Source organism: Tamandua tetradactyla, chromosome 2 (assembly GCF_023851605.1).
Source record: "Tamandua tetradactyla isolate mTamTet1 chromosome 2, mTamTet1.pri, whole genome shotgun sequence".
Classification (NCBI taxonomy): domain Eukaryota; kingdom Metazoa; phylum Chordata; class Mammalia; order Pilosa; family Myrmecophagidae; genus Tamandua; species Tamandua tetradactyla.
The window spans coordinates 144,878,465-144,900,222 of record NC_135328.1 but is presented as its reverse complement, the minus strand read 5'-3'; the positions used below and the strand labels follow the sequence as shown (position 1 = coordinate 144,900,222).

At 38.9% G+C, this 21,758-nt stretch overlaps 1 protein-coding gene across 1 annotated transcript in view; it reads left to right on the top strand.

Moving 5' to 3' along the window:
• RGS17 (regulator of G protein signaling 17) overlaps positions 1-21,758 on the top strand; it is a 119,267-nt gene that overhangs the window by 69,555 nt on the left and 27,954 nt on the right. The window lies entirely within an intron of this gene.

Genomic DNA, 21,758 nt, shown 5'->3' with positions numbered 1-21,758 from the left:
TTTAACTGTTTTTGTTTTGTTTTTGCATGGGCAGGCACCGGGAAAAGAACCTGGGTCTCCGGCACGGCAGGTGAGAACTCTGCCCGCTGAGCCACCGTGGCCCGCCTTTTAATTGTTTTTTTAAAGCATCTTTATTTCTTTCTTGCTTTTAAAATTGTTTATCTTCTTCATATGGATTGAAATAATAAGCATGCATGCTTCCAGAAAAGCAGCTTGATTAATCTCAAAATGAATGTGTCACATAGATAAAAGTGCTGTCAGTATTTTCCTAGGTAAACACAGTATGATGCAACATTAATGACTGATACCTTTTTGAATGGCACAATAAAAGTAAAAGGGACAGTAAAGATTCTCCGTGTTACCATGCAAAGGTTGCTCTTATTGAAATGTATTTTCGCCCCATTTCTAAAACATTCTAAGTCAATGCTGACATTCTAAACTAAGGCAAAGCCTGAATAAGTCAGAGAAAAATCTTTTAAAAGCTTTATTTCATCTGCAATGGTCTTCTAGACTTTCCAAAATTACTAGGTAAAGGAATGACCGTCCCCTTCACTTGGTACAAATCTGGTCTCTGTTATAGACTTAGCGAACTGTCTACTCACTCTGCTAAGACACAACTTCTCGTCCCTTTCCTTCACTCATTAGATAAATATGACTAAGCTCACTCGTTCTCAAGCTTTCCACTAGCTGAAGTTCCTGGAAGATATGGTGCGTTCAGTCACTCTTCATTTTAGTAAGATTAACATCAAAATAATTTTTAGGGCGGGCCACGGTGGCTCAGCAGGCAAATTTCTCACCTATCATGCTGGAGAACTGGGTTCGATTCCTGGTGCCTGCCCATGCAAAATAAAGAAAAAAAGAATTTTAAAATTTGTGTGCAATTAAATACTGACTCAGAATATTTTCCCAAATACACAAACATTAGAAATTACCAACATTTTCTTTGTAGGAAGATTTTTGATGGTTTATTGAATCTCTTTACTTGTGATTGGTTTGTTGAGATCTTCTGTTTGTTCCTGAGTAGCTTGTTTGTGTGTGTCCAGGAATTTGTCCATTTCATCTAAGTTATCTAGTTTTTTTGGCATATAGTTGTTCATAGTACCATCTTGTAATTTCTTTTATTTCTTCAGGGTTTGTGGTAACCCAGACATGTAAACATGTCTTATTTACATGTAAACCTGTCTTTGTCAGTCTTGCTAGTGGCTCATCAATTTTATTGATTTTCTCAAAGAACCAACTTTTAGTTCTATTTATTCTTTCTATTGTTCTTTTGTTCTCCCAGTCATTTAACTCTGCTTTAATCTTTGTTATTTCTCTTCCTCTCTTTGCTTTGGGGTTACTTTGCTGTTCTTTTTCAAGTCCCTCCAGTTGAGGAGTTAAGTACTCAATTTTTGCCCCTTCTTGTTTGTTTGTTTTTTTGTTTGTTTGTTTGTGTGTTTTTGCATGGGCAGGCACCAGGAATTGAACCCAGGTCTCCTGCATGGCAGATGAGAACTCTGTCTACGGAGCCACCGTGGCCCGCCCCTCCTCGTTTTTTCATATAGGCATTTAGGGGAATAAATTTCCTCTCGGCCAGCCTTTCCCACATCCCATAATTTCTGATATGTTGTATGCATTCTCATTTTCGTTCATCTCCAGGTAGCTACTGATTGCTCTAGGAATTTCTTCTTTGACCCACTGGTTGTTTAGAGTGTGTTATTTAATCTCCATATATTTGTTAATGTTCCCGTTCTTTGGTGGTTATTGAGATCCAGCTTCATCCCATTGTGATCAGAGAAGGTGCTTTGAATAATTTCGATGTTTTTAAATTTAAAAAGACCTGTTTTGTGCCCTGGCATATGATCTATCCTAGAGAATATTCCATGAGCACTAGAGAAGAATGTATATCCTTATGTTTTGAGGTATAATGACCTATATATGTCTGCTAGGTCTAATCCTTTTATCAAGTTATTTAACTTCTCTGTTTCCTTATTCATCTTCTGTCTGGTTGTTCTACAGAGGAGAGTGGGGTATTGAAGCTTCCTACTATTATTGTTGAAACATCTATCACTCCCTTCAGTTTTGCCAATGTCTGTCTCATGTACTTTGGAGCTCCTTGATTGAGAACATAAACGTTTATGGTTGTTATATCTTCTTGGTGAATTGACCTTTTAATTCGTGTATAGTGATCCTCTTTGTCTCTTTTGATGTCATTACATTTAAAGCCTATTTTGTCCAGTATTAGTTTAGTTGCTTCTGCTTTCTTTTGGTTACAACTTTAGTGGAACATCTTTTTCCATCCTTTTACTTTCAATCGATTTGTAGCCTTGTGTATAAGATGACTGTTTTGTAAGCAGCATATAACTGGATTATGTTTCTTAATCCATTCTGCCAATCTGTATCTTTTAATTGGTAAATTTAGTCTGTTAACATTCAAAGTTATTACTGAAAAGGCGTTTCTTGAATCCACCATCTTATCTTTTGGATTTTATTTGTCAGACATATTCTTTTCCCTCTTTCTCTTTTTATCCTTTAAGTTTCCCTCACTGTTACTCTTCAATTCTGTGCCTTCCTGCAGACCTCCCTCTCCTGTCTTTTTTTTTCCACTGGCAGAATCTCCTTTAGTATTTCTTGTAAGGCTGTTTTCTTATCTGTGAAAATTTTAATCTCTCCCTCAGTTTTGAAGGACACTTAGTCTGAGTACAAAATTCTTGGCTAGAAGTCTTCCCTTTTCAGGATCTTAAATACATCATACCACTGCCTCTAAACCTCCATAGTGCCAGTTGAGTAGTGTGAACTCAGTCTTATGTGGTATGTAGTAGATTGTTTTTCTCTTGCCACTTTCAGGATTTTCTGCTTCTCTTCAACATTTAACAAATTGATTAGTATGTCTTGGAAAAGGCCTGTTTGGATTTATTCTATTTGGAGTTTGTTGAGCTTCTTTCAGTTGCATATTCGTGTCCTTTATAAGGGTTGGGAAGTTTTTCCCCATTATGTCCTCAACTAATCTTCCTAGCACTTTATTTCTCCTTCAAGACACCAGTGATTCTTACATTTGTGCACTTGTTTTGTCCATCATTTCCCTGAGATCCAGTTCAAATTTTTCCATCTGTTTTTGCCATCTGCTATTTTGAGCACTCAAAATTAGTTGTTATGTCCTCTAGTTCACTTATTCTTTCTTGTGCCTCTTCAAAAATCTGTTGTGTGTCTTTAGTATGTTTTTTATTTGGTCTAGAGCATCTTTAATCTCTGTGATAGCTGCTATTTTTCTATTTATTCTTTGAAATTCCTCTTTATGCTCTTGGAGTATCTTCTTGATCTCCTTTATGTCATTAGCCATCCCATTTATTTTATTTAGTAGAGTTATATGAACATCTTTGATTAGTTGTTCCAATGTCTGTGTCTCCTCCACTGTTTTAATTTGGTCCTTAGGCTGGGCTCTATCTGTCTGCATCATATGCTTAGTGATCTTCTGCTGTCTTCATAGCATGTAGATATCTGATTGGTTTACTGTGGAAGTTGATTTCCTTCAGTAGTCTTAAGCCTTGTATTTGCAGGATGGGTGTGGAGTGGCTGCAGGGTGCAGGGCGGGGCACAACAGTGAGGTGAAGTGTTGCATTTGAGGGTGCTAAGCTGGTACCCCTGAACGTGGGTGCACAGTGTCAGGAATGTGTCTATGTGAGTGCACAGGTCTGAGGGCCACGGCCCTGATGTGCGCTCATCTAGGGTGTGAGGCCTTTTGTGTGCCTGAGCAGAGCTGGGGCCCAGTGTGGCCTAGCTGCCCAGGTTCACGCTTGCCCAGTTCTGGGAGGTGGGACTGGGGGTCACGGACATGGGAGAGCTGAAAACTGATGTACATTTGCACAGAGCTCAGGGGGTTGAGGTGGGGCTATGCAATTGTATGGGCTGGGGTCGGGTGTAGCTGGGTATGAAGTTAAGCGCCCACAGCCCTCCTGCACTGGCAACTGCCTGCAGGGAGCAGGGACCGAGAGGTAGGGCTTGGGAGGGACAGGGTGAGACTGCGCTTGCGCAGGAGAGGTGAGTTGGGCTGGGGCAGGCATGCACGCGCTTGGGATGGAGTTGTGGGATGAGTACATGAGCGAGGGGTTGGTGAGGTGGGGCACTTGGAGCACAGGGAGTGGGGATGGGTGATGGGGTTCAGGTACGTGGGGTGTGGGGTGAGTCAGGGGTCACAGGACTGCACTGATGAGGGTAGAGCATTCAAGGAATGCAGCCTGGCTTATTTCCTAGTCCTGGTCTCCACATCTGTGCACACCTGTGGGTTCCTGGCTTCTGTGTTAGGCTGTTTGCAACAGCCGGATGGTCTCCAGTTCTCTACTTCTCATTCCTCGTTTTTGCAACCAGGTCAGCCTTATGTGGTACAGAAGACTCTCCCAAGTCACTTAACAACCTGCAATCGCCATCTCAGTCGACCTCCCATCCCTTCTCTAGCTGTTCCTTGGAGCAGGATTGAACTTGATCTATCCTATTCCATCATCTTCCTGGAACTCTGAGTAATTATCAACATTTTATACATAAAAAAAAGTTTGGGAGAAAATTTATGAAAGACATTACTTTCAATAACTTTTTTTTCCTCTCTGAGCAAAATTGACCTGTGGTTCTATTTGGAGGGGATAACTTCCTCCAGCTTATAGAATAGCGATACTTTGCAGAGCTTGTTGAAATCTTTCATGTGTACCAAAAATACTAAAATGAATGACCCAGTCTCTGCCCTGAAAGAGCTCACAGAATAGTCAGAAAAATTGGCAAATGCCAAAGCTATAAAACAATATGGAATTGTAATTCAAATTACAATTTGTACAATTTGTGTTGTACAAATACAGCACAAAGTAAAAAACGGTATGGAATCTCATCAAAATCTACAGCTCAACATAGGCACAGCAATGCCAGGAACCTTCCCACAGGCTGGGTAGGGTCAGCAAAAATTCCCCAAAGTGCCTCCATAAGGGTTTGGGGTTACCAAAAAGGGTGAAGCCCTCTAGGATGTCAAAGTCTCATAAAAGAAACAGACTTGGACACACTTTGCAACTCCGGGTGGTGACTGAACAATTCTGTGTGACCACAGCGAAAGAAGCACCCAAAAGTACGCTGACCAAATGGGGAGAAGATGGAGAGTGGGTGATAAGTGAATTGAGTATTGAAATGTGATTCGAAGGTCAGGAAGCCCTTTATAATCCTTCCTCCGACACAATGCTGTATGAAAAACACACCATGTGAATATACTGATTGTGAATGAACCTCTTCCACACTTCACACATGATCCATACTGCATCAGAAACTCGGGGTTTATGCCTGTGAAGCCTAAGCTAGTGCTTCCCCAGTCTTAGTGGAAATACCAGTCACCTGAGGATCTTGTAAACTGCAGATTCAGATGCAGTAGGTGGAGGTTAATGCTGCTTGCCCAGGACCATGCTTTGAACAGCAAAGGCCCAAATTTTAACTCCTGATGTGAGAACCTTGTCAATTACCAAATAAATCTACCATATGGCAGTTATATTTAAAAACAGTCGTGCAGATTTCTTTTTCTTATTGTGAAAAATAACATTTATACAAAAATGCAATACATCTCAAAGCACACCACGACAATTATGTGTAGAAAAGTCTTCAGGGTTTGGTATAGGTTACAGTTCCACAATTTTAGGCTTTCACTTCTAGCTTCTCCAAGTCACTGGAGAGTCGTGCAGTTTTGAAGAAGAACATTCAGGTTTTTTATAGATATAAAGACAGAATCCTTACTGAAGATTAATAATAATAATAGGGGTAATTGTGATGATAGTGATTTTAAACTTTGAGTTCTTATTGCTTGACAGTCTGCTAAGGATAATAGTAGTAGCAACATATATTTTTTCTTCTATCCCTTAACACTACTGAGTGAAGTAAGTGTCATTTCCCCATTTTACAAATAAAGGCAGAGGTTAAGTAATTTACCCAAGGTCCCATGGCCATTATGAAACAAGTCTTTGTGATTAAATTTTGGAACTTTCTTACTCCAAAGCCATTACATATGAAAAGCATAGTTAAAAAAAGAAGAAGAAGTGTAGAAATTGTGATGTAGTTCTGTGGAAAAGAAATGGTTGAATCTTCTGGGTACAAAAACCAGCAGCTGAACTTTACAGGGTGGCTTATCAAATAGCCCGTATTATAATGTTTTCAAATATGTGCAAAGGATAGACATGAACCACAGCTAGAAGAGAGACTGATGCTAATCTGACCCTGTACTTTAAAGATGGAGAAAAGCGCAGGAGCAATTAATTTTTAGTCCCGATACCTCTTTGTAGATCTATATGTAAATGTAATGAACATGAAGAGAGAAATGCTGACCTTAAAGACTCAACATAACAGAACATTTTAGCAAGCATCATGCATTGACTAGAACAGGAAATGCATGGACATATTCACTGATGGAATCAGATTCTAATCAACCAAAGTACAGAGTGGAAAAAATATTCCTAGTGATTATTCACTCTCAATGTACAGTGTTTACTTATTGAATTTCTCAGATTTTAATGTAATCATTAATGGTGATTTTTGAAAAGGCACAGTAAAAAATACCCACAAAACAAAGAAAGCAAAAACTTGTTTGGAGACTACTCTTCTTAGATAGACATGTCAATGACACAGGAAGTGACATTGAAAGTATGCTAAATTGCATAGATAGGTGCTTGCCTGGCTAAAGGAGGGTAGTTATCAGAAACTTCAAATTGAGGAATAGGTTGTTCTCCCAGTCATTTAACTCTGCTTTAATCTTTGTTATTTCTCTTTCTCTATATCACAACTAAGAATAAATATCTGTGCATGGTAAACTGCTTCTTCATCAACCTCAGTGCTAAAGAGGACCCCATAAATTTGGCTTATTTAGCAAATACCTTTTTGGTGCTAAACATTACATCGACAATTGTAAGGCAAAACTGAATGCTTTCATTAAACATGGCAAGATGGCTGCAATTAGAATGAAGTTTGGTTGTTGGATAACGAGCTGATTGTGGGGACTGTGAGTCACTCGAGATTCAGTTCATTTACATGTGATAAAAATTACAGTGTTAGAGCCTAAATGAAAAACCAAACCATTAGTCTTCTTTCTTCACTGAGTAAGGCTTTGTGTGGATCCCTGAGATAGGAAGATTCTAACCAATGGATACAAAAGCTTTATACCCCACCATGTAAGAAGTGTGAAATGAACTCTCAGCAAGAAGATACTAATGGAAATTTCTAACATCTGTAGCTTTGATATGCTTAATTCATGTAATCCTTAAGATGGTACCTGTGTTCTGTTATTAATTATTATTCTGGATGATGAGACCAAGAGATAGAGAGGTTAAGTAACACATCAGAGGTCATCCAGTTGAGAGTAGACACAAGATTTGAACTTAGGCAGCCTGACTCCAGAGCTTTTTCCTTTGATTGCCATTCTCTAGTGAAACTTGCAGGAGAGGTGAAAGATACTACTATTTCTATATTTATGAGCTTGAGTTCTCAAAATATTGTAACAACAAGAGTAAGATGAGAAGTCACTAGTTTTGATGTGCAGCCCAGTTCTTTTTTCAACTCAACCCAATTTTCAGAAATTGATAATCTCACTACAACAGCATTTGACCATCAAGAAAGAAGTAGGGACATTTTTTCCCAAATAGTTAGAAAGTATAAAACCATTATTCTCAAATTTATGCATGAATATATCAAAATCACTAACTAACATGTTGTGTTTTATACATGGATTTTTAAGAGAGAATTTGAGTCTTTATATTGCAGCAAGCCATTCAGGTTTCAATTCTCTAGGCTTTCTGGATATGCATCTCTGTTGTCTATTAGGGATACTTTGACAGTGTGCCTTAGAACTATCAGAATTGTGTGTGAAACTTCCAAATCTCTGCCTAGGTAAAATGTACTTTTAATAATCAGAGGAAACTTTTATATTAGTCAACATCAATATATATTTATTGCATATTTACTATAGACAAAAAACACACTACTAGATTCCAGGAAAAGCAACATATGTAGGTAGATAAGTCAGTAGGTAGATGGGCAAGTAAGTAGGTAGATAGACAGACAGATAGATAGACAGACCCACCAACCCTCAAGCTCTTGAGTTTTATGATTCTATTGGGAAACAAGATGTATTAGTTAGTAAGCTACCAGAATGAGATATACCAGAACTGGAATGGCTTTTTAAGAGGGGAATTTAATAAGTTACAAGTTTGCAGTTCTAAGTCTATGGAAATGTCCAAACTAAGTTATCCAGGGAATGACACTTTAATTCAAGGAAAGTCTATGGGTCAGGAATACCTCTGTCAGCTGGGAATTCACGTGGCTGGCATGCTGGTCCCTTCTCCTGGGCTCCATTGCTTTCAGCCTCTGTTCCTGTGGGGGCTACTCACTTTGTTACTCCAGGGCTGGCCTTGAGGCTCTCTCCAGATTCTGGCTTGTTTAACATCTCATGGTGATGTCTGCTGGGCTCCAAGCATTTCCAAACATCTGCCTCTCTGTTCTCCAAGTGTCGGCATCTGTAACAGCTCTGCTCTGTCGTTTATGTAGGCTCTCTCTCTGTCAGCTCCAAGGTTTCTGTCATTTCTGACTCTCTCCAAAATGTTTCCTCTTTTAAAGATTCTAGTAAACTAACCAAGACTCACCTGGAATGAATAAGGTCTCATCTCCATCTAATCAAACGTCACACCCACAATTGGGTATGTCACATCTTCATGGAGATCATCTAATTGAAAGATTCCAACCTACAATGTTGAATCAGGATTAAAAGAAATGGCTGCTCCCACAAGATTGGATCAGGATTAAAACACGATACTTTTAAAACATAATACTGGGGTACATAATACATTCAATCTGGCACACAAGGTATAAACAAAAAGATGAAAATGTTAGTCAATGCTCAAGGATGGATAATATCATCTAAGAGAGTGTAGAAATTGATATAAACATGGTCTCCCTATTTCCCTCTCAACTATATTTTGAAGAGATGGATTACCTAAGGCAGCCCATTTTTCAAGAATGATCAACCCCAGGGTGAAGAGAGATTTTCTCAGTCTAATCATCCATGCAGTTTTGAGGGCCTGTTAATCAACCTCTCAAGAAAGGTCTTGCCTTGGCTTGAATGCCTAAGAAAAAATGATGCTACCTCACAGGCAAAGTGTTGTCTTAGATATCTGAGAATCAGATAGATTTTCCTAACATCAAATCAAGAGTCCTCTATTGCTTGTATTCATCGTGTTATAACATTAGGGATCTTACAAAGGAAATCTATATCCTCTTCTACATGGCCTCACTGCAAATATTAGAAAATCATGATTCTGATTATCTGAGTTTTCTGTTCTTCAAAACTTTTGTTCTTAAAGTAGAGGTCTTAAGAGATGGTTTTTTGAGGTTTTAAATTCTCTTCCTTCCAGTCTTCTAAGTGTATTTCAATTTCTTCCTTAAATTTTGTTGACCAGAATCAAACACAACCATTCACCCAGCCCATAGAAGACTATCACCAACTTGTTTTTAGGTAACATAATTCTATTAGTGCATTCTAAATTTCCATTAGCTGTTCTGTTCACATCACGCTGTTGATGAATAGTGAACTCACTGTCCGGTTAATTAGCTGGGAGTTTTTATATACTCCTGTTAGGTTATGTTTCCCCCATTCTGCACTTATGCAGTTGTGTTATAAACCTAAGTTTATATCCTTACATTTTTGCTTTCAAATTTTATTTTGTTTTATTTGACTCATCACTCAAACTGTACAAATGATTTGGATCATTGTTTCTGATCCTGGTGAAGAAGAAGAGACAGGGCATAAAACTGTATAGAGCCGGAAGTGAGATGAGGACTTTCTCTGCATATCTTGGAAGCTATAAGTAATAAGTAACAGAAAAACAGCCCTCTCTAATCACCACCTTTGATTTGTGACTTTTCCCTGTTAAGAACTGGAGCCATTAACTTTATCTCATAGCAGCTTTCCCAGCCCTTTACTATAGGATTAAAATGAAGTGTCATAAAGGTGGTCAGTGGGAGATAATTAGCCTGAGATGCCCACCACACACCCTGCTAGTCTGCTCTGCATCCTGGTCCACAGTTTAAAGGATCCCAAGTCCCAATCTTGTGCACATGTATGTACTTCTTTGCAAAGGAAAGATCAATTTCTCCTGCCTCATTCCCCACTACCTTATGAAATTAAATGGTTTCCCGACAGTCTTTCTCCACAGGGAAGCTGTATGTACTCCAGAAAAACGTGTTCTTAACTTAATCCACTTCTTTGGGCCTTTTCATGAGGGTACTTCAGGTAAGGCATGGCCTATCTATATCAGGATGGGTCTTAATCCAATTACTGGAGTCCTGTATAAGCAGAGTGAAATTCAGAGGGAAAGCCCAAAGGGAGCAACCAGAAGCTGACATCAAAGTTAACCTGGAAGAGAAGGTAGAGTTCAAGAGACGTTATCATGTGCCTTGCCGTGTGGCAAGCTAAGGACCAGAGATTGCCCCAAAACACCACAATCTTCAAGAAGAAAGCATTGCCTTGATGATGCTTTGATTTGGACATTTTCCTGTCCTCGAAACTGCGAGCTAACAAATCCTCATTATTTAATCTGACCCATGTCGTGGTATTTGCTTGAGCAGCCAAGGGAACAAAAACAGGGAGTAAGGGAGGAGGGAAAAGAATTCACCTCTACACATTCAAAAAGTGTTTCAGAGTTTCAGTCCTTAGCTGTGCATAATATTACAAAACATTTTTTTCCTTTTTTCATTTATGATATTGTCATAAAATTTATTTCATTTAAAGGCTAGAATCAGTGAGTTATAGAAAAGAAAATGTAACAGTTGCATAGATTTTCCCTTCCCTTTTTACTGATAAACCGAAACCTTGAGCTCTACTATTTACAGTAGCAGAGTGCATGTGGATGCAAATAAGGATTCCAGGATGCACCAGCCAGTTCCTAAGTCCTTGCATTATATGCCCTGCTTCTTCCAACAGTGTCATTAACATAGTTCTTATAGTATTTTTGAGAACTGTGTTAATGATGCAAGTCTGTACTTAATATTTTGCAGGTATTTTTTTCCATTCAACACTGTTTTGCAGTCTACCCCAGTGACCTCTCAGGCACTGTCATTAAGCAGCTCTCTGTGATCATCTTTCTTCCCCCAACACTGTGTATCTCATTTTTTGGATGATGCTATGTAGCAAAATATGATGGCAGACTGTTTTTCTTAAACATAGCTATATGTCACGCAACCTAGGAAAGTTTAGACTTGAAACACAGATGAGATGCTGAGCAGCTGGCATTTATAGGCATATATAGATCTGTCAGGAGAATAGAAGCAGCCTGCTCCAAAGCAAATCTACACCAAAAGAATGAGTGAGTGGGGATTTCTTTCTGGCAGGATGTTTATGGCACAGAATACGCAATTACTTCAGAAAAACACAAAGCATCCACTTGTGATTATTTCTAGTCAGCCAAAAGGCATGGAAGGGAGTGACAGGCCCTGCAAATGTTATGAATAATATTTGGACCTTTGTGCAGGGATTTCAAACCACAATGTTTCAAGAGATTGCCTGAAAAGATGGACACTCAAGATGGCATTACCCTCTGAATTTTTCAAAAATTAATATTCAACAATGAGGAAATTGAGGCATTCAGTTCTCAAAAAAGCTTCTGAAATTTCTGCACATTTCTGAAATATAAATAGAACTCCTGTTTGGTATAAAGCTTTATTGTATTTATGTATTTCTAAAGAAAAATATGTTTAATTCAGATAGGCATAAAAAATAATACTCTTCCACCTACTACCCTAATTAACAGATATTAATATTTTATTTTTGCTTAAGATCTTTTTCAAGGAAAAGGTCAGGTAAAATTGAAAGCCTTTCCTCTCCAGAGTCATGGATCCAATTTATGTTGTATAACTTTGCTACACACATATATATATAGTCCAGGAAAAAATGTTATACTATTTGGTGTATTTGGAGAACTGTGTTAATGACACAGGTCTGTATTTAATATTTTGTAGGCATTTTTTCCATTCAACATTGTTTTGCAGTCTACCTAAGTTGATTCATACAGATTTACATTATCAATTTCAGCTGCTCTTTGATAAATCATCATATAGCTATATCACCATTATCTCATCCATTCCCAAAAAGATGAAGTTGTTTCCAGTTTAGGGTGTTATTTAAAATGCTGACATTAATGTTTTCATATGCATATATGAGAACTTCTCCAATACATAATCATGAAAGTGGAATTTGACATAGGCTATGTATATCATTAACCACATAAGGTCACTATTGTTCTTCACAGTGATTCTACCAATTTACTTTCCTACCATCAGTGTAAGAGCGTTTTCACTTACCCAAATCCTCTTCCAAAATTAGCAATGGGGCGGGCCATGGTGGCTCAGCAGGCAGAGTTCTCACCTGCCATGCCAGAGACCCGGGTTCAATTCCCGGTGCCTGCCCATGTTTAAAAAAAAAAAAAAGGACAAGGCAAAATTAGCAATGTATGAGTTTTTAAATGTGGGAAATTTGAATGTGAAACCATTTTTTTTAATTGAATTTTTCTGATTACTAATCTGAACATCTATTTTAGGGACTTTACATTGTCCTCCTTTGTAAACTACCTCCGTATTTCCTTTGTCCATTTTTCCATTAGATTGTTTATATTTTTATTGCTAAGTAGGTGCTGTGTATTATGGATAATACACTCCTTTGCATCTTCCACTCTGATTCTGATCTTAATACAAGTGTGTATTATCACTTGAAGATGTAAATTTTGTTCAAATGAAAATCTAATAGTCTGAACACCACTTATTGAGTACTCTATCATTTCTGAATGATAGAGAAGCATCAGCTGATATAAACTATGATTGCATACATGCTTGAGTCTGTTTCTCAGCTCTCTATTCCATTCTATTGATATACTTACGCCATTAACATAGTATCTTTTTTAATGCAATTTTATCGAGATATATTTACATACCATAGAAACCATCTGAGGTACACAATCGCTGGCTCAAAGTATTACCACATAATTTTGCATATATCCCCATGATCAAATTTAGAACATTTTCATTACTCGAGGAAAGAAATAAAAAAGAAAACCCTAATCCTCACATACTCCTTATCCTCCCCCCCCCCCCACATTATTGTTCCATAGTATTGGTGTGGAACATTTGTTACTGTTGACCAAAGAGTATTAAAATATTACTGTTAGCTGGGTGGTGCAACGGTGGCTTAGTAGAAGAATTCTCACCTGCCATGCCAGAGACCCAGGTTCGATTCCTGGAGCCTGTCCATGCCAAAAAAAAAAGCACTGTTAAGTATAGTCCATAGACCATAGTATCTTAATTATTTTAATTTTATATTATTGATACATGATAGGACAAGAACCCTCCCTTGCTTTATTTTCAGAAATGTCTGGAAATAATCAGTTTGAATTTTTATTACAATTACATTGAACTTATAAAATTATTCTGGGATAATTAACAGTTTTAAAACATTTGGTCTTCCCATTTGAGAAAATGGCCTATCTCTCCTATCTCTATATTCAGATCTTTTCTTGTCTGTTGAGAATATTTTGTAATAGTTTCATAGTTCTTACACAACTTTTTAATAATACTACAAATTCTTTTTTGGTTTTTATTTGTTTGAATTATATTATTCTTCCTCATATGTATTCTGATTGGTTGTTGCTAGTGTATTAGAAATATACTGAATTTTGAATCTTGATCTTGTACCCTTCTTGAATTGTCTCTAATAGCTTGTCTGTTGAATCTCTTGGAATTTCTATGTAGACAATCACATCACCTGTAAATAGTGAAAAGTGTTTGTTTTCCATTCCAATATATAATTATTTTTCTTATTTTATTGTACTGATTAGGAAATGAATGATTTTGAATAATGAGTATGATAGATTCCATTGTGTTCTTGTCATTAATGGGCATGCTTGTAAAATTCACCGTTTAACAAATACTTTTCTTGAATTTTTAAAAAATATTTTTATTAATAAAACAACACACAAACATTCTTAACATACAAACATTTCATAATGGTATACAATCAATGGCTCACAATATTAACAAATATTTTTGAAAACCTAATATGTTCTCATTGTTAGACATTACTGGTTGCAAGAATGAACAAAACAGACCAATACCTGTCTTCGTGGAGCTTATTTTTTTAGTTGGTTGGACAAATAAGTAAAACCTGCAGTATTACCAATTATGATAAATGATGAGGGAAAAAGTAAACAAGGAAGGGAGGTAGCTCATGCTGGGAATGGAGTGAGGAAATTGTCATTGTACATAAGGTAGGTCAGGAAAGGTTTCACTGAGAATGTAATATTTAATTAAAGACTTGCAGAGACCCTGACGTAAGATTATACTAGGCCTGGTAGAAGAGCATCAGGGAAGTGATGGAAATGTTTTGGCAATGGATGGTGCTGATGGGAGGACAACATTGTAAATGTAATTAACAGCACTGAACTAGACACCTGAAAGTGATTAAAAGGGGAAATGTTCGATTGTATATTTGGTAACAGAATGAAGAATTTTTTTTAAATATCCATGGAATTGCACTATACAGTGAACCCTAAGTTAAAACATGGATGTAAGTAATCGTACAATTATAAAAATGTTCTATCATTTGTAACTTAATGTTCAACACTAATGCAAGCTATTAATGATAGGATGGTATATGGGAATCTACTTTATGCATGATTATTCTGTAAACCCACAACTTCTCTAACAAAGAAAGCAAAACAAAACAAAAAACAGAGCAAACAAAGAGGAGAAGAAAGAGAAGTAATGAAAGACCAGACCATGTAGAACTTTGTAAACCTCGGCTTTTCCTCTGAGCAAGGTGGGAAGCCATTGGGAAATCCTGAGTCTGTTTAGAGTGGAACATTCTGTGCTGAAATAATATGACATATTTTAAAAAACTCGCTTCGGTGGCTGTACTGAGAATTGGATGGAATGGAAGGGCGTGATAGAGGAAGAAGAGGAGATGAGGAATGCTAGAAACTGAGACACTGGTGAAGAGGTCTCATGCTTCCTGATATTTGATGTGGCATCTGAGGGAAATAGAGGGGCAAAGGGCGACTCCAGTGCTTTTTGGACTGAGCAATTAAGAAGAAGGAGATTTTTCATTTACTGAGATGGAGAAAACTGAAGGAGATTTTGAAGAGAAGATATGGAGGTCAGATTAGAACATTTAAAGTGTGAGATGTCTATTAGAAAGCCAAATAGAGATGAGAACGAGGCAGTTGGATATGTGAGATGGATTAGGGAAAATCGTCTTTCTTGTTACACAAATTTGATATTTTTTGAGTAGAAAACTGGTTGGTATTCTAAGAAGTCTAAATGAGTACATCAAAGAAGTGATGGAGAAAAGTTCTAAGGGTAGACTACAGCGGCCATCCAAATTTTGGAAATCAGGGAAGGAACAAAAAGAAATAAGTAGAGACTGGAGAAGGAGTGGGTATTGAGATAGAAAGGTGAGTGTCGTTTGAGGAAGGCAAGAGCAGAAAGTATATGAAAGAGGATGGTGGGAAAACTGTCAAATATTACTAATCAGCTGCGAAGAAAATGATGAATGACTCTTGTATTTAACAATATGGGGAACAGTACAATGTATACAAAAAGAATTGTAGTAGAGAGGTAAGGCAACCTCCCCTCTACCTAAGTTATGTGGCCTTAAATTTAGTTCTAAATTTTTTCTAAATAGACACATGATGATTTATTTTGCTGAACTATTACTTAGGATGAGTGTTATATTTTACCAATTTCACTGCTTAGTTGTTTCTTATATTCCACTTCTTTCTTCTGATTTTGTTTTCTTCTAAGTGAAGTAGATTCCAGGACTTGAGTAATAAATGCAAGTTTATTTGACATAAATAACGTTCATTCCTGAATGTTTGTTTAGATGAATATGAAATTGTAGGATGATAATTATTTTCCCTCATCATTGCAAAATATCTCTCCATTGTCTAGTGTCTTCTGGCATCTAATGTTCCTTCTGAAAAGTCTAGTGTCAGTCAAACTGTTTCTCCTTTGTAGATAATTTATCTTTTTCTTTATCCTGTGGTTCCATGATTCCATTTTAATGTGTGTAAGTGAGTGTGCTGGTTTGAAAGGATGTATGGACCCTAGAAAAGCCATGTTTTAATCAAATTCCCATTTCATAAAGGCAGAATAATCCCTTTTCAATACTGTATGTTTGAAACTGTAATTAGATCATCTCCCTGGATATATGATTTAATCAAGAGTGGTTGTTAAGCTGAATTAGGTGATGACAATGTCTCACCCATTTGGGTGGGTCTTGATAAGTTTCTGGAGTCCTATAAAAGAGGAAACATTTTGGAGAGTGGAAGAGATACAGAGAGAGCAGAGCAGAACGACATAGCCACGAGAAGCAGAGTCCACCAGCCAGTGACCTTTGGAGATGAAGAAGGAAAATGTCTCCCGGGGAGCTTCATGAAACAGGAAGCCAGGGGAAGAAGCTAGCAGATGACGCTGTGCTTGCCATGTGCCCTTCCAGAAGAGAGAAGAACCCTGACCGTGTTCACCTTGTGCCTTTCCAGATGAGAGAGAAACTCTGACTGTGTTCACCATGTGCCTTCTCACTTGAGAGAGAAACCCTGAACTTCATCGGCCTTCTTGAACCAAAATATCTTTCCCTGGATGCCTTTAATTGAACGTTTCTATAAACTTGTTGTAATTGGGACATTTTCTTGGCCTTAGAACCATAAACTATCCACTTCTTAAATTTCCCTTTTTAAAAGCCATTCCGTTTCTGGTATATTGATTCTGGCAGCTAGCAAACTAGAGCAGTGAGTATTTATTTTTATTTTACTTACCCCACTTAGCATATGGTATGCTCTTTCAATGTAAAGTATTTCTTTTTTTCCAATTCTGGAACATTTCAGCCAATATCCCTTAAAAAATTGCTTCCCTGAGAATTCATTAATTCTCTTCTTATGAATTATTGTTGGAAGTATATTGGAGTTTTTCACTAAAACTGCTCTCTTGTTTCCGTCCCCTTCTTGTGCTTCATCTCTTCTCTCTGCTGAATTCTGGTTAGATCCCATGGCACCATCACTTACTCTCTTAGGGGTTGCTTTTGTAAGAAAAGATCCCATCCAGACCTTTTTTAATGGGCTTATGTTTTTGTATTGGTTTCGTTACATTTCCATTCATCATCCTTTCTATTCTTTTTTTTTTTAACTTTGTTTATTGTATAATATATAATATACAGAGCAAAAAGCAATAGTTTTCAAAGCACTCTTCAAAAAGTAGTTACAAAACAAAACAAAAAACAAATTACAGGACATATCCCAGAGATGGTCATGGGCTACCATACCATCATCTCAGATTTTTCCTTCTAACTATTCCAGAATATAGGAGACTAGAAAGAATAAATATTTTTTTACTACCACAATGGACATTTAAAAATTTTTTTTGTGTGAAAAATAACAAATATACAAAAAAGCAATAAATTTCAAAGCACAGTACAACAATTATTTGTAGAACAGATTTCAGAGTTTGGTATGGGTTACAATTCCACAATTTTAGGCTTTTATTTCCAGCTGCTCTAAGATACTGGAGACTAAAAGAAATATCCATTTAATGATTCAGCAATCATTTCCATTTGTTAAACCCTACCTTCTCTATATAACTCCACCATCACCTTTGATCTTTCCAACCTATTTTTAGGGGTATTTGGCCTATGGCCATTCTAAATTTTTCATTTTGGAAGGGAATGTCAATAATATGGGGTAGGGAGAGGGAACTAGCTGATATTCTGGAGAGGCTGAGCCCTCTAGGTTTCAGGACTTACCTGGTCCAGTGACCCATCTGGAGGTTGCAGGTTTCTGGAGAGTTACCCTAGTGTATAGAACCCTTGTGGAATCTTATATATTGCCCTAGGTGTTCTTTATGATTGGCCAGAATGGTTTAGGTTGGGGGTTGGCAAGTTATGATAGGTAGCAAGGTCTAACTGAAGCTTGTGTAAGAGCAACCTCCAGAGTAGCTTCTTGACTCTATTTGAACTCTCTCAGCCACTGATACTTTACTAATTACAGTTCTTTTCCCCCTTTTGATCATGATGGAATTGTTGATCCCACGGTGCCAGGGCCAGACTCATTCCTGGGAATCATCTCCCACACCACTAGGGAGACTTTCACCCCTGGATGTCATGTCCCATGTAGTGGGGAGGATAATGATTTCACTGCCCTTTCTTGTCTCTTAGGATGTCTTTACATTTAAAGTCTATTTTGTCCAATATTAGTATAGTTGCTCCTGCTTTCTTTTGGTTAAAACTTGCATGGAATATTTTTTTCCATCCTTTCACTTTCAGTCTGTTTGTATCCTTGGTCTAAAATGAGTCTCTTGGAAGCAGCATGTGGCTGGATTAGATTTCTCAATCCATTCTGCCAATCTGTATCTTTTAATCAGTAAATTGAGTCTGTTAACATTCAAAGTTATTACTGAAAAGACATTTCTTGGGTCCACCATCTTATCTTTTTGGATTTTATTGGTCAGACCTATATATTCTTTTCCCTTTCTCTCTTTTCATCTTTTGTGTTACCCTCACTTGTTACTCTTCCATTGGGTACCTTCCTCCAGACCGCCCTCTCCTGTCTTTTTTTTTCAACTGGCAGAACTCCTTTTAGTATTTCTTGTAGGGCCAGTCTCTTGTCTGTGAAAATTTTAATCTCTTCCTCAGATTTGAAGGACAGTTAGGCTGGGTACAGAATTCTTGGCTGGAAGGCTTTCACTTTCAGGATCTTAAATATATCATTCCTCTGCCTTCTCACCTCCGTGGGGCTAGTTGAGTATCTGAACTCAGTCTCATGTGGTTTCCCTTGAATGTAGTAGATTGTTTTTCTCTTGCCGCTTTCAGGATTTTCTGCTTCTCTTCAATACTTGACAGAGTGTGTCTTGGGAAAGGCCTGTTTGGATTTATTCTATTTGGAGTTTGTTGAGCTTCTTTGAGTTGCATATTTGTGTCCTTTATAAGGGTTGGGAAATTTTCCCCCATTATATCTTCAGCTAATCTTCTTAGCCCTTTACTCTTCTCTTCTCCTTCTGGGACACCAGTGATTCTTACATTTGTGCACTTTGTTTGTCCATTATTTCTCTGAGATCCAATTCAAATTTTTCCATCTTTTTTTTTACCACTTGCTGTTTTGAGTGCTCAAAATTAGTTGTTCAGTCCTCTAATTTGCTTATTCTTTCTTCTGCCTCTTCAAATTTGCTGTTGTGTGTCTTTAGTATTTTTTTATTTTGTCTAAAGCATCTTAAATCTCTGTGATATCTATTTTTCTATTCATTCTTTGAAATTCCTCTTTATGCTCTTGTAATATCTTCTTGATCTCCTTTATGTCACTAGCCATCCCATTTATTTTATTTAGTTGAGTTATATGAACATTTTTGATTAGTTGTTCCAATGTCTACATCTCCTCTGGTGTTTTAATTTGGTCATTAGGCAGGGCTATATCTGTCTGCATTGTGATGTGCTTAGTGATCTTCTGCTGTCTTCACGGCATGTAAATATCTTGATCGGTTTACTTTGGAAGTTGATTTCCTTCAGTCGTCTAAAGCTTTGTATTTGCAGGATGGATGGGGAGCAGGATACAGAGTATGGGGCAGACACAACAGTGTGCTGATGTGTAGCAGCGCAGGTATAAGCGCAGGTTGGAGATACTAAGCTGATGCCTGTGAGCATGGGCACCGAGCAGCAGGGAAGGATGTGTCTATGAGGGTACAAGGGTCTAGGGGGTGAGGTCTTGGTGTACATTGGTCTATGGCACGGGGCCTTTTGTGCGCATGCACAGAGCTAGGGCAGCAGGTTGGCGTTGCGCATGCGTGGGCTGGGGGGTGTCTAGGTCAGCGTTCTTCCAGAGCTGGGGGCGTGACTGGGGACCTGGGCTTGTGCAGATCTGGGAGGGCTGAAAACTGATGTATATGTGCACAGAGTTCAGAAGGTGTAGGTTAGGGCTCTGTGATTGTATGGGCTGGGGTTGGGGGTAGCCTGAGTAGGGAGGTGCCCGCCCACGGTCTTTATACGCTATGACTGCCTGCCAGGGACGGGAACTGGGAGATTGGGATCGGGAAGGCCAGGGTGAGACTGCGCTTGCGCAGGAAAGGTGGGTTGGGCTGGGCAGGCTTGCTCACTCGCTTAGGGTGGGGTTGTGGGGCGGATATGCGCAGGAGGGGTTGGTCGGGCAGGCATACTTGGAGCACAGGGAGTGGGGGCGGGTGACAGGGTTCAAACTCGTGGGGTGAGTCATGGATCAGGAGACTGTGCTGATGAGGGTAGCGCGTTCAAGGAATGTAGCTTGACTTACTTCCTACTACCTATCTGTGCACTCCTGAGGGCTCCAGGCATCCGCGTTAGGCTGTTTGCACCAGCCGGACAGACTCCAGTTCTCTGCTTCTCAGTTCTTTAGCTTTTGCAACCAGGTCCACCTTATGTAGTGCATAAGACTTTCCCAGGTCACTTACACTCTGGAATCACCATCTCACTTGACCTCCCACCCTTTTCTAGCTGTTCCTTGGAGCAGGGTTGAACTCGATTGATCCTATTCCATCATCTTCCCAGAACTCTAGTAATTACCAACATTTTAAGAAAAAAAAGTACGTGAGAAAATTTATGAAAGACATTTCTCTCATAAGCTTTTTTTCCCTCTGAGCAAAATTGAGCAGTGGTTCTATGTAGAGGGGATAACTTCCTCAAGCTTACAGAATAGCAATGCTTTGCCAGAGCTTGTTGAAATCTTTCATGTGTACCAAGAATACGAAAATGAACGACCCAGTCTCTGCCCTGAAAGAGCTCATAGAATAGTTAGAAAAATTGGCAAATGCCAAAGCTATAGAACAATATGGAATTACAGGTCTGTGTAGCCATAGCAATGCCCGGAACCTTCCCATAGGCTGGGGTGGGGTCAGCAAAGATTCCCCTTACTGGGACTCTTCAATTCTGTGCTCTCCTCCAGTCCTCCCTCTCCTGTCTTGTTTTTTTTTTCAACCAGCAGAACTCCCTTTAGTATTTCTTGTAGGGCCAGTCTCTTGTCTACAAATTCTTTCAGGATTTATTTGTCTATGAAAATTTTAATCTTCCCCTCAATTTTGAAAGACAGTTTGGCTGGGTACAGAATTCTTGGCTGGAAGTCTTTCTCTTTCAGGATCTTAAATATATTATACCACTGCCTTCTCGCCTCTATGGTGCCAATCGAGTAGTCTGAATTCAGTCTTATGTGGTTTCTCTTGTATGTAGTAGATTGTTTTTCTCTTGCTGCTTTCAGGATGGATGTGGAGCGCTATGCAGGGCGCGGCACGCGGCACAACAGTGCAGTGATGTGATGCAGCGCAACTGTAGGCGCGGTTTGGGGGTGCTAAGCTGGTGTTTGCAGTGTGCGCACACCATGGCTGCGTGGGTGCATGGATCTGGGAAGCGCGGACCATTGTGTGCGCCGGTCTAGGGCGCGGGCCCTTTGTGCGCATGCGCAGAGCTCAGGGCAGTAGGTCGGCATTGCAGGCCTACGTGACTGAGGGCGCATGTTACCCGGCTGCGCAATAGCCCAGGTATGCAGGTAAGTACCCGCAGCCTTTATATGCTTGGAGACCGCCTGCTTGGGGGCAGAGACTGGGAGGTAGGGCTTGGGAGAGTGGGGCAAGATTGCAGTTTTGCAGGAGAAGTGGTTTGGGCTGGGGCAGGAGCGTGCAGCGCTGTGCTGAGGATGTGGGGCAGGTATGTGCACCGGGTGTTTGGT